Consider the following 20,155-nt stretch of genomic DNA (forward strand, 5'->3'; position numbering starts at 1 on the left):
GGGGAGACGGAAGTCTGGGCTTCTTTACTTAGGCTGTTGACCCCACGACCCGGAGCCAGATAAGTGGAAGAAGATGGTTGAATGTAACAGATGATATTTATTCTTTCATTGACAGATCATTCAAACAGCAAACCAGAAACTAAGAATCTACAAAACCAAAAATATGTTTCAAACCAATATTTCTTGATACATTCAAGAGTTTTTATTTTTTTATTTATGATATAAAGTCAAGTGGCATGAGTCTGATGTCTGTTATTGAGTAGCAGCTTGTTTTTCAGAGTGCGATAACTATGTGAAGAAGTCACAGTTTCATGGTATGGTTATATTACTGTTATGATCATTATCAGTGACAGTGACTCAAAAGAGAATGAAAACAGAGGGATTTTACTTGAACTAATGCTTTCTTTTATTGTTTTAATGGGATTATTCATCACAAAGAAAACTCCTTGTTTAAAATAAAACCTGAGATCTTCATCCACTTGCATGTTTTCATGCAACTGGATGAATGAAAATAAAAGCATTCAAAAATGTTTCATTTTTGTCAGTTCTATAGATGCATCACATTTCTTTTGTGTTAAACTATCGGGTGTGTTTTCTGTTGTTGCATTTAAATTTTTTTTTTTTTTTTATCTTTTTATGTCTTTTATAAATGATATAAACCACAAATAACCATATGTGTTCATACATTTTTACTCAGGAACAAAAGTCATCCTTTTAAAAACTAAAAGTATTTATTATGATAATCATCTACAGTATGTCGACTGACTTTTATAATAATGACATTTTTTGCTAATTAAGCTGAATCAATCACAGCCCTTCTGTCTGAACTCTGACCCCTCTGTGATTTTGGTTTTTAATCTGTCATTTCTTCATGGTCCTTCACTCCATCATCAACCTCCTCTTTGTGGTTTTTGACTCGTTGAGTCTGAGGTGACGATTCCTAACTCCTCCTCCTCCTGTTTCCTCCATCCTCTGTCCTCATCTTCTTCATGTCGTACACTTTAATGCACATGTATGTGTCGCTCTGTGCAATAACATATCGATAAATGAAATTAAAATCAGGGTTTCATGGCTTTGTCTCAAGGTTTGTTTTCTTGTAAAAACAGAGGCAAAACAATGCTTTCAAATCTTTTCATCTCTGAAATGTAAAGCAGAGTTCAGTGTGTTAGAAATATTGTAAAACATATTATAAAGATGTGTGAGTTTCTATCTAAATGTTTGTTGAAGCACAGAATTCCTTAGGGCTGTCGTCCTTTAAAGGGCTCATATTTGTCTAAACCCACTTTTGTTAGTCTCTTGTTCATTTCTTTGTGTATTTGGACCCAAATAGTTCATACAGTTTGAATTTGAACCCTCCAACTGCTGCAAAACTATATTTATATTCATCTGGACAAAACTACAGTGGATTTCTACAGCCTGTTTGAATACCTGCACAATTTGCTACGTTTTATAACTAGTTCTGTCACGACATTTGCACATAAGGTCCAGACTTCAGTCCAACATTTCTCCAGTATTTCTCCATAATTGTTTGTCATCATCAGCGGTTGTAGTCCAGTCTGAAAATATGTCCAAACTTGGAGCCCGTTACCTCAAATGTTCAGTTGTTGGTTGAACGGGACAGAGCAGCAACCTGGAGGGGTTACTTTTGTGGTACTAATAGAACTGTTTTAACCTATTGGAAGAAGATAGTGATGGACACAGTAATGGTGTTTATACTTCTGCTTCTGAAATAAGACATGGATCAAGTGTTTATTCTGTAGAATAACGTGTGTTTGTGTTGGAATTCAACAGACACAGGAATGGAATGGAATGGAATGGAATGGAATGGCTGTCATACATGCACACATGATGATTTCACAGGAAATTGCAGAGGTATATTAATTTTTTCCAGAGTGGTTTACAGTACTGTGCAAGAGTTTTCCTCGTCCTTTAGATTACCGTAAATTCCAGACTATAAGCCGCTACTTTTTTCCCATGCTTTAAACACTGCGGCTTATACGACGATTTTACCGGTACCACGGCTCGGTGCCGCTGCGGCACCACGGTACCTCGGCTCGGTGCCAGGTGCCGTGGCACCACGGTGGTGCCTTGGCTCGAGGTGCTGGTGGTGCCGCGGCACCGGTGGCACCCAGCTGTGGCACTGCGGTGCCCTGGCACCTGACACTGAGCTGTGGCACTGCGGTGCCCCGGCACCTGGCACCGAGCCCTGGTACCGTGGTGCCACGGCACCTGGCACGGAGCCGTAGTACTGCGGTACCACGGCACCTAGCGTTGGCCCCGAGGTGCCGCGGCACCTTGGTCGTGCCACGGCACCTGGCACCGAGCCGTGGTACTGCGGTGCCACAGCTCGGTGCCATGGCGCCGTGGGACCATGGCTCGGTACCACAGCTCAGCTCGGTACCATGGCTCGGTACCAGGTACCACAGCACGGTGCCAAGTACCGTGGCATCTCGTCCCTACTGCACGTCGTGCGTAATGTTAAATGAAAATGATATTACAACAGACGTAATTACTTGTTTTTAATCTTTATATTTTAAAAATAAATTAAAAGTCCTACTCTAACAAAAACAAACATTTGTTCACTTTCAAGTGTCTTTCAAGTCATTTTAAGTCCGTGAATCCACAGCCGGCGCAAAAGCAAGTCAATCCCGTATCGGCACGAATCCAAAGGAAACCCCGATAAGTCCACCGACAAAAAGAAAGAAAGAGAAAATGTGCTTTTATTTCTATCCTTTTATTGCCTCGTTTTTTGTCTTCTGTTTTTTAATCATCATATTAACAACGAATCAACCTGTAGATATGACAGCAAGCTCACACATATCAGACCCATTTACACACAGGGAAGAATTTCATTTGAACTCAAAGAAAACCTTTATCCAATTACCGTCCAGTTTTGACGCAATGAAAAAAAAGGTTCTACTCGGTCCCATAGACTCCCATAGAAGCCAGGCTTCGACGGGGAAATGCACTGAGCACAGATCGTATGAGGAAACAGCACAACGGGAATGGATGAGAAGTGAACAACATGGAGTCTGATGATTTGTGATGAAGCTGAGTCTGAACCAACTCGTCTGTGAGATGAACGTGCTTTAACACATGTGTAGTCAATGAAATGTCAACACAACCAAACAGATTTAACCATTTAATTTTCGTAATGATAGGGGAAGCCGGGCTTCTCTTGCAGTCTATGAGAAACTGGTGGACACCCGCGGCTTATAAACCGGCACAGCTTATACGTGTACAAAATTGATTTTCTTTCTAAAATTAGGGTCTGCGGCCTATACTCAGGTGCGGTCTATAGTCCAGAATTTACGGTAGTTGTTTTTGCAGTGTTAAAATGAACATGCATATTTATTTCTCAGTCTCTTTTCTTCAGATACGACAAGAAGTACGGGAAATCTGTGCACAGCCTTAAAAGACACAAAAAACAGAACTAAATGGGTTAAAGGTTAAAGTCAGTATTTAGTGTGACCTCTGACCCCATGACAAGAAGCAACAAAAACTGTTAGAAACATCCAACATGTGTTAAATGAAACCTGGAATCAAAAATCGGGAAGTCAACAAAAGGATTAAAGACATGTTAAGAGTAAAAGGAGGTCAGGCTAAATACGACCACTTTGGTTTAGAGAAGCTGTTTTTCACTGAAACTTTGGTTTACTACAGTAAAGTATGAACAGCAGTAAAAACTGAAGTACTTTTTGTTGTATCTGAAGAAGAGAGACTGAGAAATAATACACACACACAGATAGATAGATAGATAGATAGATAGATAGATAGATAGATAGATAGATAGATAGATAGATAGATAGATAGATAGATAGATAGATAGATAGATAGATAGAATTAATTTAGTTTGTGGAGTAAAAGGCCATTTCTAATTGACTACATGAAATTGTGCACAAATAGAAAATTTCAGCATTGAGGTAGACATTTTATTCAGTATTTTACATTCTACACCACAGGTGCCAAACATGCGGCCGGGGGGCCAAATCCGGCCCACCAAAGAGTCAAATCTGGCCCATAGGATGAATTTGTGAAATGCAAAAATTACACTGAAGATATTAATCAATCGTGTAAAAATCATGTTATTTCAGGTTCCATACGTACACATGTAAACCAATTAGATCTCAGTTGGGTCAGACCAGAACAATACTGTCATAATAACCTATAAATAACACAACTGCAGATTTTAGCTTTGTTTTAGTGTAAAAAAGTAAAATTACATGAAAATGTTTACATTAACAAACTATCCTTTTACAAAAAATGTGAATAACCTGAACAAATATGAACAATGTGAAATGTCTTCAGAAAAGTAAATGCAGTTTTACCAATATTATACCTGTTACTAAATGTTTTGTGTATTTGTAATGTAAGTTGTAATGCACATGTGTAAATGATAAACTGATAAACTGAGGTAGAATATAGTTAAAACAGCACTTGTTTTTCTTAAGACATTTCAAGTTGTTCACATTATTCAGATTCTTAAGGAAACGATGTAGATATAAACATTATCATAATATAATTTTACTTTTTTCACTAGTATTATTGTACTGGTCCGGCCCACTTGAGATCATATTGGGGTGAATGTGGCCCCTGAACTAAAATGAGTTTGACACCCCTGTTCTACACTTAACAAAAACTTGTTATTGAGAATCAGGAGAACCCTGTAAGCGTATCCAGTAACCATAGTAACTCACCTCTGTCTGGATTGGACATCATGACTCTGGGCAGCATCCTCAGAAATAAACGGCGGTAGAATCGACTTGGACTCGGCCCACATTTAGCCCTCTGTTCTGAATAAAAACTTGATAAATGTGTGAAGACTTTGACATGTTATCAGCTCCTTTTACCACCATGAACACGTCCTGACCGTAAATATACAGTTCACAGAGGGTTTGTTTCCTGCTCATTGAATGAAAAATGCAACCAGGGGTCTGTTTTATGAGCTGTACAGAGTTTATTAGAGTTCAGTTGAGGTTGGATCTTTTCTTAAATCAACACTCTTTCATATTTCTCATAGTTTTTAATAGTGCAAATTACTTTTTATTTAGTTGTCACTTTTCTCAGTCAGAAAATATTTTTAAAAACTATGACAAAAGTAATTAGAATAAAAATTTGTCAATAACATCAAAACATAATAAACATTAATAGTTTGTCAGAGTTTGACAAAAACATGGCTATAAAGGTGGACGAACAAGTGGATGAGGTCATGTGTTAAATGTATGATGACATTCAACACAACAACATCTGGAGTCATGGTTCATTTGTTGAAGTATTTATTTATTTATTTGTCAATTGGTTGGTTTGTTGGTTTATTTATTGATTTCTTCAAGTTTTGTTTGTTGTTTGAACAATTTGTTGATTTATTTGTTTGTTTGTTCCATTTGTTTAGTCAGAGAATTGTATTTCGTCCATATTCTGACATGAATGTAATCATACTGAGCCACATATAGATCGGCATATTCAAAACCTACATCAACATGACATCTGTGTGTCATATCCTTCCTATGAACAGTTGTGTATTTATGTATTTGCATTAATAGTTTTGACAGACACATCACAGCTCCACAATTCACCACTGGAGAATTTACTGACATATTTTAAGCTGTGGAATAAAGCCCCCAAATAAAACATCATTTCTGATATCTACCCAAAGCCCACTGACTTCAAATCAACAGAAGACATTTCTGGTGTTAATAATAATTTCATCTAGTTCGTTGGAAGGACTTCCTGTGGAAACTAGAACTGAGGCAAAGTTAATGCTCTTTATGAGAAATGGAAATACTTAATGGACTAGGTTCTGCCCTAGTACACATCTGACTCATATTACTGGTTATGTTATGTTATGTTATGTTATGTTATGTTATGTTATGTTATGTTATGTTATGTTATGTTATGTTATTTGAGGTGAGTTGAGTTGAGGTGAGGCGAGGTTAGGTTAGGTTGGGTTAGGTTAGGATAGGATAGGATAGGATAGGATAGGTTAGGTTAGGTTAGGATAGGATAGGATAAGTTAGGATAGGTTAGGTTAGGGTAGGTTAGGTTAGGTTTTATTAATCAGTTTTTTATACTTTCAATTTTATACCTACAATGAGGAGAAAAAGGCCATAAGGTGAATAAGCAGCCGATGACACTTTTTCTAACTAGAAAAGTACTTGGAGAGTGCAGACCTCTGCCAAGGAAGATCAGTCGTCTGTGCCCCCCCCCCCCCCCCCCCCATCAGCTTTTTGACTTATCTTGCTGACAGACAAACAGACAGACAAACAGACAGACAAACAAACAGACAAACCCTGATGAAAACATAACCTCCCCCGTTCCTTGGCAGAGGTAATAAATACCAGGTTTAATGTTAAAACAGACTTGATATTCTTGAATGTGAAGCATTTTCACTTGAAATTCCAGGGCTCTACAGTTGTAGGCTCAAGGAACATGTCATTTTTAGTCGACTAACTTGGTATTTTTACAGTTCAGCATTCAGTCCAGTGTGATTTTAACACAGTATTTCGGTTTATTCTTTGTTCTTTGTACAGGCGTTGGATACCAACATCCTGAAGAGACGATGCTGAAGATGATTCACCGCCTCTTATACATCAGTTATCTTTTCACAGGTAGGACTCATGAACATGCATGACGTACACCCCACGCCACACCAACTGTATAAGACCATCGAAAATATAAAGAGGGGAAAAAAGAAACTCGTCTGTGTTTCAGTGTGATACAAGAACAGCAGCCTCATGGTGCATTCAGGTAAACTCAAGCTCAAAATATTTAAAACAGGACAGTTTAACCCATAAAGACCCAGTGCTACTTTTGTGTTAGGTCCCAGACAGTGGCAATTTCTCATAGACTGCAAGGGAGGCCCGGCTTCCCCTGAAATTACGAAAATTAAATGGTTAAATATGTATGGTTGTGTTGACATTCAATTGACTACAAATATGTTAGAACACGTTCATCTCTCAGATGAGTTCATTCAGAATCAGCTTTATCACAAATCAACGGACGTGATGTTGTTCACTTCTCATATATTCCCGTTGCGCTGTTTTCTCCTCCATCTCTGCTCAGTGCATTTGTCCGTAGACTGTGTCCGTCTCTGGGCTTCAATGGGACTGAGTGAAACAGTTTTTTTCATTGCCTCTAAACTGGACGGTAATTGGATAAATGCCACAATGTTGTCCCGCCCCCGGATGCTGGGCGTCTCTGGGGGTGAATGGAGCTGTGGGCGGAGCTTGGCCGGGCTGGACGCCAGAATCCCATGTGCTGATTGGAGGATCAGTCGAAAGGCTGAATCCTGTTTGATTGACAGCTAGTTTGAGATCTACTTGTAGCGCCCCTTTGCCCTTCATTGCTTTGACAGGGTTAGCTAACCTGGGTTCTTGTTAACTATGTAATCCCTTACAATATTAACAATTATTTAAATTATGGTTCTATTTTATTTTTTATACTATTTTTAGTGAAATGTAACTTAATATACTTTTTTTTTTAAAGCATTAACCCTTTAAATGAAATCTTTTATAAACACTGTAAGCAATTTAACCACACTGTACGCACTTTAAATCTTCCATTTACAATGCAAAAACACACACACAATTTATAAAAAAAAAATATTCAACTATTTACTTAGCTTAATATTCAATTAACAAACCAAAAACCATTGTTTACACAATCAAATGTTGTTTTTTTTTCCAATAACCAGTAATAATAACTTAAATAATAACTCAAATGTTCACTGTTGCAGGCCTGTACGTGGCTCGGGTACGCTGCAGCCTAACACGAAATGGCCTCTTCACCTCATAGGGCAATAAAAAAAAAAAAAAAGTACCTGTATCATCAGCTCCCGAGAAGCGTTAATCCATATGTCCAGGGGAAAAGGAAATCCAGAATCCGGTAATCAGTAATCCTCCTGTTTGTGGCAATCCTCCTGTCTGTCCGTCTGCTCCAGTGCTGCTGTGGGCTCAGTCTGGGTCCTCCGGGTCTCCGTACTTTCTGCAGTTAGCGGTTAGCAAACCTGCTAGCTTAGTCCGTCCACAGCTAGCCACATACAGCTAATTTACTGAGGTCGCAGTCTCTGGTTTTTTTAACGTTGGACTTCTAGTCGAAGTGCTGTTTCAAAACGGAGTCTCTCACCATTAAAGTCACTTTTGTGATCTGTCCGACCACTTTCATGAACTGAACTGGTGTTCTTTTCTTACTGAATACACTGTCCGTGTTATTCCATATTCTCAAACATGCACGCGCCCGTCGTCTTCACCGGGTTTTTCCTCTTCTACTTCCTACTTCCTGTTCCCCTTGACCCCGAACTATTCTCCAAACTCATAATACGCATAACGTAAAATATACATTTTCGTTACTTTTTAACAAAACATAAAACATTTGCACAACTTTTCCATATTATTAATATTCTTATTTTTAACTGAGTATTTTAACAAACACTTTGCATTTAACATTCTATAAACAATACAATGCATGAACTCACAACAAAATGACATACCTTTTCACAAATACATGATCTTTTTAATACTCCCACACTGAAATGGTTTCAATTTTTAACCCTTTGTATTCCACTTTGAACTTAGGTATTTATGTATTTATGCTAATTATTACTCCCCCTTGAACTGCCACCTTATCGTGGTGGAGGAGTTTGTGTGCCCGAATGATCCCAGGAGCTATGTTGTCGGGGGCTTTATGCCCCTGGTAGGGTCTCCCAAGGCAAACAGGTCCTGGGTGACGGGCCAGACTAAGAGCAGTTCAGAGGCCCCTATGAAAAAGAAACATCTAAAGTATGTGACGTCGCCCGGTACGGCGCAGCCGGGGCCCCACCCTGGAGCCAGGCCTGGGGTTGGGGCTCGTATGCGAGCGCCTGGTGGTCGGGCCTATCCCCACGGGGTCCGGCCGGGCCCAGCCCGAAAGAGCGACGTGGGCCCACCCTCCGACGGACTCACCACCCATCGAGGGAATCATAGGGGCCGGGTGCAGTGTGGATTGGGTGACAGTCGAAGGCAGGGAGCCCGACAACCCGATCCCCGGACACGGAGTCTAGCTCTTGGGACATGGAATGTCACTTCGCTGGGGGGGAAGGAGCCAGAGCTTGTGAGGGAGGTTGAGAGATACCGTCTAGATATAGTCGGGCTCACCTCCACACACAGCTTGGGCTCTGGAACCCAACCCCTAGAGAGGGGCTGGACTCTCCACTTCTCTGGCGTTGCCCGCGGTGAGAGGCGGCGGGCTGGTGTGGGCTTACTCATAGCCCCTCAGCTCAGCCGCCATGTGTTGGAGTTCACCCCGGTGAACGAGAGGGTCGCGTCCCTACACCTTCGGGTCGGGGACAGGTGCCTCACTGTTGTTTCGGCCTACGGGCCGAACAGCAGTGCAGAGTACCCGGCCTTCTTGGAGTCTCTGGGAGGGGTGCTGGATGGTGCTCCGACTGGGGACTCCATTGTTCTCCTGGGCGACTTCAATGCCCACGTGGGCAACGACAGTGAGACCTGGAGGGGGGTGATGGGGAGGAACGGCCTCCCTGATCTGAACCTGAGTGGTGTTTTGTTATTGGACTTCTGTGCTAGTCACAGTTTGTCCATAACAAACACCATGTTCCAACACAGGGATGTCCATAAGTGCACTTGGCACCAGGACACCCTAGGCCGGAGGTCGATGATCGACTTCATTGTCGTATCATCAGACCTCCGGCCGCGTGTTTTGGACACTCGGGTGAAGAGAGGGGCAGAGCTGTCAACCGATCACCACCTGGTGGTGAGTTGGATCCGCTGGCGAAGGAGGAAACCGGACCGACTCGGCAGGCCCAAACGTGTTGTGAGGGTCTGTTGGGAACGTCTGGCAGAACCCGATGTCAGTGTGGTTTTCAACTCCCACCTCCGGGAGAGCTTCTCCCAGATCCCGGGGGAGGCTGGGGACATTGAGTCCGAGTGGACCATGTTCTCCACCTCCATTGTCGAAGCAGCTGCTCGGAGCTGTGGTCGCAAGGTCTCCGGTGCCTGTCGTGGTGGCAATCCCCGAACCCGGTGGTGGACCCCGGAAGTAAGGGATGCCGTCAAGCTGAAGAAGGAGTCTTATCGGGCCTTGTTGGCCCGTGGGACTCCCGAGGCAGCTGATGGGTACTGGAAGGCCAAGCGTGCTGCAGCCCAGGCGGTTGTGGAGGCAAAAACTCGGGTCTGGGTGGAGTTTGGGGAGGCCATGGAGGAGGACTATCGGTCGGCCTCGAGGAAATTCTGGCAAACCATCCGGCGCCTCAGGAGGGGAAAGCAGTGCGCCACCAACACTGTTTACAGTGGAAGTGGGGAGCTGCTGACCTCGACTGGGGATGTTGTCGGGCGGTGGAAGGAATACTTCGAGGATCTCCTCAATCCCACTGCCACGTCTTCCATAGAAGAAGCAGAGGCTGAGGTCTCAGAGGTGGACTCGTCCATCACCCAAGCTGAAGTCACCGAGGTGGTTGGCAAGCTCCTCGGTGGCAGGGCACCGGGGGTGGATGAGATTCGCCCTGAGTACCTTAAGTCTCTGGATGTGCAGGGACTGTCTTGGTTGACACGTCTCTGTAACATCGCGTGGCGGTCGGGGACAGTACCTCTGGATTGGCAGACCGGGGTGGTGGTTCCCCTTTTTAAGAAAGGGGACTGGAGGATGTGCTCCAACTATAGGGGGATCACACTCCTCAGCCTCCCGGGGAAAGTCTATTCCAGGGTACTGGAGAGGAGGATCCGACCGATAGTCGAACCTCGGATCCAGGAGGAACAATGCGGTTTTCGTCCTGGTCGTGGAACACTGGACCAGCTCTATACTCTCCATCGGGTGCTCGAGGGTTCATGGGAGTTCGCCCAACCAGTCCACATGTGTTTTGTGGATCTGGAGAAGGCGTTCGACCGTGTCCCTCGTGGTATCTTGTGGGGGGTGCTTCGGGAGTATGGGGTCCGGGGCCCTTTGCTAAGGGCAGTCCGGTCCTTGTATGACCGAAGCAGGAGCCTGGTTCGCATTGCTGGCAGAAAGTCAGACCTGTTCCAGGTGCATGTTGGACTCCGGCAGGGCTGCCCTTTGTCACCGGTTCTGTTCATAATTTTTATTGACAGAATTTCTAGGCGCAGCCAAGGGCCGGAGGGGGTCCGGTTTGGGGACCACAGGATTTCATCTCTGCTTTTTGCGGATGATGTTGTCCTGTTGGCCTCATCGAACCTGGACCTTCAGCGTGCCCTGGGGCGGTTTGCAGCCGAGTGTGAAGCGAGCGGGATGAGGATCAGCACCTCCAAATCCGAGGCCATGGTTCTCGACCGGAAAAAGGTGGTTTGCCCTCTCCGGGTCGGTGGGGAGTCTTTGCCCCAAGTGGAGGACTTTAAGTATCTCGGGGTCTTGTTCACGAGTGAGGGAAGGATGGAGCGTGAGATTGACAGACGGATCGGTGCAGCGTCTGCAGTGATGCGGTCGCTGTACCGGTCGGTTGTGGTAAAGAAGGAGCTGAGCCGAGAGGCGAAGCTCTCGATTTACCGGTCAATCTACGTTCGAAAGGACGACCGAAAGGACAAGATCCCGGATACAAGCGGTCGAAATGAGTTCCCTCCGTCGGGTGGCTGGGCGCACCCTTAGGGATAGGGTGACGAGCTCAGTCACCAGGGAGGAGCTCGGAGTAGAGCCGCTGCTCCTCCGCGTCGAGAGGGGCCAGCTGAGGTGGCTCGGGCATCTGTTTCGGATGCCTCCTGGACGCCTCCCTGGGGAGGTGTTCCGGGCATGTCCCGCTGGGAGGAGACCTCAGGGAAGACCCAGGACACGTTGGAGAGACTATGTCTCTCAGCTGGCCTGGGAACGCCTCGGGATCCCCCCGGAAGAGCTGGAGGAGGAGTCTGGGGAGAGGGAAGTCTGGGCATCCCTGCTTAGACTGTTACCCCCGCGACCCGGCCCCGGATAAGCGGAAGAGAATGGATGGATGGATGGATGGATGGATGGATGCTAATTATTATTTTAACTTTTTTCAACACACACCCATCCCCTTATTTCCATTGGGTTACATACTCCTTCACTGACACAGTTCAGTTTAATACCGTCGCACATTCTGCTGTGAAATCAAGAGAGAAACCACTACAAAATTACTCGTTCATTTCTTGCACTGTAAATAAAACACACTCATTGGACTTCCTTGTTTCAATTTAACATAATTTCAGCGTTTTCTTGTTTCAGTTATGTAATTTAATCATTTCTTGTTCGAGTTTAATTTCGTTTTGTAGATAGTTAAATCAATCAAACTGTCGGCTAGGTCGGAGTGAAAGGAGCATCTCTAGTTTAAAAGGCTGAAGTCTTCCACCCACAACACACTGGGCCAAGGCCGTCTAAGCAGCCCAGCTCTGCTGGACATTCAGAGGACACTGGTCCAGTCCCTGGAAAAGACGCCTACTGGTACGATAAGGTCACTGAGCATTTTCTTTAAAAGGAACGGAGGGATGAATGTATGTTTAAATAACTTGACAATATTTTTTTTTTTTGATGTAAGCCGACTATGAGCTTCCCCTGTCTGAAAGACGAGCAGCCGCCACTGGTCCCAGATTAATTTTTCTTTAGATTGAACCTGTTTTAAGGGATTCGTCACCATTTATTATGATATTATCCTCTGTATTTTGTGTATTTTTCAGTGAAAATCATATGTTTTCTTGTATTTAATTCACTGATCATGTAATTGTTCATAAAAACTCAGATTAAAGTTGAGGGTTATTATATCAAAAACTGAAGAAAAAATTGTCTTTTTCAGCAAAGATACCAATAACTCAATTAAAAATAAGTGTGTCCATCTACTGTCATTGATCCAACTCCATGGGTTTTACTGGTGAATAAATGTAGAAGATGACAGTGTTTCCACGGTAACTACAGAGCCTCTGAACATCCAAATGGGTCATATCTGATGACCATGAAAAGATGAAGAACTGTATTTTACACCAATTATTGACATGGATTCATAGGATTAGTGGCTCAACAGGTATTAAACAGTTTAGATCAGGGTTTTGGTCAACAGTGGCTGTTTGGGTCTTTATGGGTTAAATAATATATGTACTGAAACACAAAAGATGTGCAAAATTTTGTGATAATAATCCAACTGAGAATTGATGTTTTAGGAGAAAAATAAGCACAAGCCTTCACAGATACTGGACCAAACAAGACCAAGTTATTTAGGCTTTGAAACACTGGCCCACATTTTAGGAATTCAACGACTAATCAGAAACTAACCAACCGATGAATCAACTGTGAAAGCAGTCATCAGCTTCAGCCCACACTCAACACACAATCTAGAAACACACGAAACATAGAAAAGGGGAGGGGCTACAAGACAAAGAGAAACAACACAAATAAACACAGCACTACCGCAACGACAAGAATCACCTCCCACTGAGTTTTATGTTTCGTAAGGACATCACATGGTCCACGCTGACCATTTCCAACGTCCAAGGACTTACACTGAGTAAGATTACAATCACACTGGTATTCTGCTGTTAATCTGAATTTTACAGGCATCATGTAAGAAGAATATTCCATTTTAAGATTCAGAAATAGGCCTTTTTTCCAAATGGGGTATTTTCCCATTCAGAATTAGATTAGTTGTGTTCCTTTTCTTCAGTAGTTTTGTTTTACTGTGTGTTTTAGGGTCAAAACAGATGGAACTAGAAAAGCACTCAGAGAGCGCAGACCTCCGCCAAGGCAGATCAGTGCCCCCCCGATCACCACCAAAATTTAATCATTTGTTCCTTATGCCAGTATCAACATTTCCTGAAAATTTCATCAAAATCCTTCCATAGCTTTTTTTTTCTTTCAATAATTTTATTTGTGGATTTTCAACAGCATAACATGGATGCATCATACAATCTGTACGTTTCTACTGTCGTTTTAAACACAAGTCCCCACCCCCAACTTAAATATAAACATGAACATGTAAATATATCTACCAAAAGACATCAGGATTATGAACAGGAGGCATATAGCATTCATCCAAAGTCTGGATGTGAAAACATAGTGAAAGCAAAAATAAAAACATAAAATAAAATTGAATAGATAATAATTATACATATATTAAAAAAAAAAAGACAGAAATAAAATATGTACCATACCTACAGTTATCCAGGTGATGAGTGGTGATTTGGTGTTAAAGTCATGATATATTGCTCATTCTATAGGTTTCTGTGAATTTTAGAAAAGGCTGCCATGCTTTAAAGAATTTTGCAGTTGATCCTGTTAACGTACATCTCATCTTCTCCATATGTAAAAACCTCATAATGTCTGCAGTCCATTGATCATGTGTGGGAGGGGATTCCTCTTCCATAACTTTTTGAGTTGTCTTGCTAACAGACAAACAAACAAACAAACAAACAAACAGACAAACCCCGATGAAAACATAACCGGAGGTAAATATCAAAAAGTTGAACCATTTTACAGGAGGAACAACTGAAACTAGAAAGCACTAGGAGAGCGCAGACCTCTGCAAAGACAGATCTGCCCCCCCGATCACCACCAAAATGTACTCATTTATTCCTTGTGCCAGTATCAACATTTCCTGAAAATTTCATACAAATCCATCCTTAACCTTTTGAGTTATCTTGCACACGGACAGACAAACAAACAGACAAACCTGATGAAAACAGAACCTCCACCATTCCTTGGCCGATGTAAGTATTGCTGCGTTTCCACAATGTGGTATCGGTTCAACTCGACTCGACTCGACTCAGCCTTTTTGCGTTTCCATTATGAAAAAGGACCTGGAATCTGGTACCCGGTACTAGTTTTTTGGTATCACCTCTGCCGAGGTTCCAGAACTGGGGACCAGATACTAAAAGGTGACGTGTAAACACTGCAGACCACTGATTGGTCAGAGTCATCTCTGTGACCCGCCCTTTTACAAAAACAGATGCGGATGTTTACAGTAAATACAGCGGTAGGTTAATCCACATGATGACAGCCTATAAAACTACACCATGGTTTGTCGAGGAGATTCAGACGTAAAAATTCAGCGTGAGCTTGACGAAACAACACACAACAAGTGAGTTTATCAGCAACTCTGAGCAGACGACACGGAAGTAATGCGCCGCATCCCTATGACGTCCAGGTACTGTAAAGTGGGTAGTATCCTGTAATGGAAACTGTCTTCAGGAATAGGACCTGGTACCCGAGCCAAGCCGAGCCAGTTCCACCTAGTGGATTTGCAGCATAAGTATACCCAGCTGCATGTTAATATGAATCTTATTTCATTTTCATGTGCCATGTAAACAGCTTATCCTGAATATGGTCTGCTTCAGTGTGTTGCCTGTTGAACCACAGGCCTGTAGATGAACCAGGATGTTTTAAACTCCCAGGGCTCATGACCAAACAGCCAGATATGATGATTTGAAGGAACCATCTGAGCCAACCCACTGTTGGACACATGATTCTGTTCACTCAGCCTTAACTCCGTGAACTTGTGCCATTGAATGGTATTTTTAAAGCAGGGGTCTCAAACTCACGGCCTGGGGGCCAAATGCGGCCCGCGGGATGATATTTTGAAAGTTTAGTGTTAGTGTGGCCCACACAAAGTTCTCAAACGTACCATGTTGCTGAATCTTGCCACGCTTTTATTTTAATTATTTTTATTAGTTATGCGCTACCATAGATAGTCTCGTGAAAGCTTCCAGCTGCATTTGTTCTCAACAGTTGTCAAGCTAGCCAACCGGGAAGTACTTGGGGAAGAATGAACGTTAGTCACTTAGTTGAAACATATTCCGGAGTGACACCAAGTGGATGGAAAAGATATGCCATCACCCAGTTCCAGTCAAAACGTGCCGTAAAGAGAAAGGTTGGCAACAAGCACAGGCAATTTCAGGAAAAGTAGGAAATGGGAAATTTGTTTGTTGAGCCCAGGGGTACCCCTACATGTCTCATATACACAGAGAAAGTTGCGGTGTAGAAGGAATACAACGTCTGACGTCATTACTCAACTAGACATGCTGAGGAGTTTACAAAATACCAGGGACATGAGAGAACGGACCAGGTTGCCAATCTTAAAAAATGTCTATAGAGGGTCTGCACATGATGTCACCGCTAGCGGAAGTCACCGCGGTTACGCCTACTGAGTGGCAGAAAGAGGGAGTAGATTAGCAGCATTGGCTTCAATACTGTCTAAACTGAAGAACAATATTTAATAAAAAATGGGGCAGAGCTGTTGTGCGATTGATTGTATGAGCAGGTTCTTAAAGCAGTGGGAGCTATCGTTTTACAGACACCGAAAGACAAAGAAAAGAGAAGGAGATGGATCCACAAACCCAGGAAACCAAACCTAGATCTGTGGATCCTGTTTGGTGTCAGCTAACATTCATTGATGCTGTATTTTTGGGTCCAATCAGACCTGAAATTACGTGTTGTTTTGGCTAACGTTACTTCTTAGTGCAGCTCTTGGTTTCATGATCAGATCTTTCATGGTTTTTGTCTTCATTTTGGGATTCTGAACCTTGTGTTCCTACATGATTAGTAAACTAACTGAAACTGAGGCCAACCTAGATTTACAAATACAGACCTGATCAAAATCTTAAGACCATTTGAAAAATAGCTAGAATTGACCTTTTGCACATTTGGATCTTAATGAGGTTTTAAGTAGAGCTACAATATACAAAAGCAAGAAGGGGGAGTGAGACAAAAAGCACTTTGAAAAAGTAATTTATTGAAAACAACAAGTAAACTGAAATAGGCTGTTTATCAGCTGATCAAAAGTTTAAGACCATCGCTCAAAAAATTACAAAAAACTCTCCAAACCAGAACAAAAAATTTTCTCAGTAGGACTCAGTAATGAGTAGCTCCACCGTTCTTGTTAATCACTTCAAAAATTCGTTAGGCCATGCTTGATGCCAGTGTTTCCAGGAGGCTGGTGGGAACATTGCTCCAAGTGGTGAAGATGGCTTCACCAAGGGCATCAACTGTGTGGAACTGATGGCCATTTTTATAAACTTCCCTTGCCATCCATCCCCAAATGTTCTCTATGGGATTTAAATCAGGGGAACATGCGGGATGGTCCAAAAGAGTGATGTTCTTCTCCCTGAAGAAGTCCTTGGTCAAGCGAGCATTGTGAACTGCAGCGTTGTCCTGTTTTTAAACCCAGCTGTTCCCACACAGACCAGGGCCCTCAGTCATGAGGGATGCCCGCTGCAACATCTGCACGTAACCGGCCGCCGTTTGACCACCCTGCACCACCTGAAGCTCCAGTGTTCCACTGAATGAAAAAGCACCCCAGATCATGATGGACCCCCCTCCACTGTGCCGGGTAGAAAACATCTCAGGTGGGATCTCCTTGTCATGCCAGTAACGTTGGAAGCCATCTGGACCGTCAAGGTTCCATTTTTTCTCATCAGAGAATAAAACTTTTTTCCACCTTTCAGTGTCCCATGTTTGATGCTCCTGGCAAAGTCTAAACGGGCAGTTTTGTGGCGTTGGAGGAGACGAGGTCTTTGAATTGTTTTTTTGTTTTTGAAACCCTTTTCCCGCAGATGCCGTCTGATGGTTACTGCGCTGCAGTCGGCACCAGTAAGGGCCTTCATTTGGGTGGAGGACCGCCCTATGTCTTGACGGACAGTCAATGGGATCCTCCGGCTCAGCGCAGGTGTAATTTTTTTGGGTCTACCACTTGACTTTTTTGTTCCATAATGCTCAGGATCTGTCCAAAAATGTAGAATGACTGTCTTACTGCGTCCAACCTCAGCAGCAATGGCACGCTGCCAGAGGCCTTGCTTATGCAGCTGGACGATCCGACCACGTTCAAGAAGAGAAAGCTTCTGAGCTTTAGCCATCAGGAGGGCATGACCGTGTGAATGCCCGACAGAAAATGAGAATTTTGAGCAGATTTTGGCTTTTATAGCCTGCGGTCTTAAACTTTTGATCAGCTGATAAACAGCCTATTTCAGTTTACTTGTTGTTTTCAATAAATGACTTTTTCAAAGTGCTTTTTGTCTCACTCCCCCTTCTTGCTTTTGTATATTGCAGCTCTACTTAAAACCTCATTAAGATCCAAATGTGCAAAAGGTCAATTCTAGCTATTTTTCAACTGGTCTTAAGATTTTGATCAGGTCTGTACGGGGAAACTGGAGAATAAAGCTACGACGGAGTAGTGGGAAGAAAAGAAAAACACTGGTCACTACGAGAATAAAGTCATAAAATATTGATATAAAACTGTAATTTTATGAGAATAAAGTGGAATACAAAAAGAATCACAATGTTATGAGAATAAAGTCGTAGTTATAAAAAAAACTCATAAAAACTTCATTTGTTTATGAGATTAAAGTCATCATATTCCGACAATAAAGCCATAATTTTACAAGAATAATGTGTTAATTTAAAACCAGGTGGTGTAAATCTGCTAATTTCCCAGAATCCAGTGGTGCCCTGCTGGTCCACAGCAGTAGTATCTGTGTTGGATAAAGGACTGGATCTGAACTAGACTCAGTAATCTGCTCAGTCCCAGTAGATCATGCATATATTCACTGGGGTCAGTCCACGCTCGACTGGAAATGACCTTTGGATCAGCTGGTTCTGGGCCCTAGTTTTAGACCCTTTGGATCAGCTGGTTCTGGGCCCTAGTTTTAGACCCTTTGGATCAGCTGGTTCTGGGCCCTAGTTTTAGACCCTTTGGATCAGCTGGTTCTGGGTCCTAGTTTTGGAGCCTTTGGATCAGCTGGTTCTGGGCCCTAGTTTTGGAGCCTTTGGATCAGCTGGTTCTGGGCCCTAGTTTTGGAGCCTTTGGATCAGCTGGTTCTGGGTCCTAGTTTTGGGGCCTTTGGATCAGCTGGTTCTGGTCCTAGTTTTGGAGCCTTTGGATCAGCTGGTTCTGGGCCCTAGTTTTGGAGCCTTTGGATCAGCTGGTTCTGGTCCTAGTTTTGGAGCCTTTGGATCAGCTGGTTCTGGTCCTAGTTTTGGAGCCTTTGGATCAGCTGGTTCTGGGCCCTAGTTTTGGAGCCTTTGGATCAGCTGGTTCTGGGCCCTAGTTTTGGACCCTGGTTGTCAGTCCTGATGAAACCATGTATATTAGTTTCAGGTCCAAATAGCGCTGATCCCCTCCCCCCTGGATCAGGTCTGGATCCTCCATGTGTGTCCACATGTCAGTGTTCATGGACCACTTGTTCTTTGGTAGCTCGTACAGATCCATGTCCAGTCCAACTGTCCTTCATTTAATTTCAGATTTCCCATTTTCCCGGTCTGGCTGTGTTTACTGCTATACTCCGTCATGTTGAGCAGGTTGGTTTAAGACACTCAGTCTGACTTAGAGGGGCGTGGCCTGGCGGGGGGAAGTGACGTATGTGCATACCCTCTATTGAGGCAACACGATTTATTCAAGAAAGCAAACAAAGAGAATGAAGCAGCAGTCAAAGCCGCTACGTGGTGATTGAGATGATTGCTAGGGCCAGAAATCCATTCAAAGAAGTTCATCATAAAGTGCATGTTACTAGTTGCGAATTAAGTAAAGAAACACTTTTTGTGGAATACTTAATTCAGCCCAGCCTGACCCAGACTGTGCCTCCAGCGGCCCCCAGGTCAGCTGGGTTTGAGACCCCTGTTTTAAAGCAACAGCTTCACCTTAAAGTCTGAAGTCAAACAGGTTGGATTTACATTTATCTCCTATGATGGGGTTTTATTTTTCAGATGCTCTCGGACAGGATGAATCTGAGCAGTTTCAACAAGTCGATAGCTGGAGGTCTGTGGTGAACACACACATTCGCAGACACGTTAACACACACATATGTCGAGCAGACACACTTTGACGAGTCACTTCTCACTCGTACACTGACGCAGACTGTTAACACTGACTCACACTCACACCTTTCATTCACACACATTCTCCTAAAATATTTCCACATCTTAATGAATAGTATTTATATCCTGCACATGATCCTGTCCCAGCAAGAACACACTAATGTTATGATTAATCAGTCAATTGTACTTATTATTTATTAGGATTTCTTTTTCCTGTTTTCCTTTAAAGACATTTCCATCAGAAATTCCTGTGAAGATCTTTAACCCTTTCATGCATGAATTATGAGAACCTTAATCAACATTTATTTCCTGAGTGTTTTTATTCCTCTTTGGGCATTTAAAAAACAATGCGACTAAAAATTTCCTTATGAACCTATTTCCTATGGAATTTCCTATGGAGTTCCAAAAATGT

At 43.0% G+C, this 20,155-nt stretch overlaps 1 long non-coding RNA gene across 1 annotated transcript in view; it reads left to right on the top strand.

The window, feature by feature from the left end:
* Positions 1–19,903, top strand: part of LOC115420427 (uncharacterized) — a 71,399-nt gene extending 51,496 nt beyond the window's left edge. Inside the window, exons 4-5 of the long non-coding RNA XR_003935542.1 lie at positions 6,531–6,608; positions 19,633–19,903. This is a non-coding gene — a long non-coding RNA (uncharacterized LOC115420427). The remainder of the gene's footprint in view (positions 1–6,530; positions 6,609–19,632) is intronic.
* The last annotated feature ends 252 nt before the right edge of the window (positions 19,904–20,155 follow it).

Source organism: Sphaeramia orbicularis, chromosome 6 (assembly GCF_902148855.1).
Source record: "Sphaeramia orbicularis chromosome 6, fSphaOr1.1, whole genome shotgun sequence".
Lineage (NCBI taxonomy): Eukaryota > Metazoa > Chordata > Actinopteri > Kurtiformes > Apogonidae > Sphaeramia > Sphaeramia orbicularis.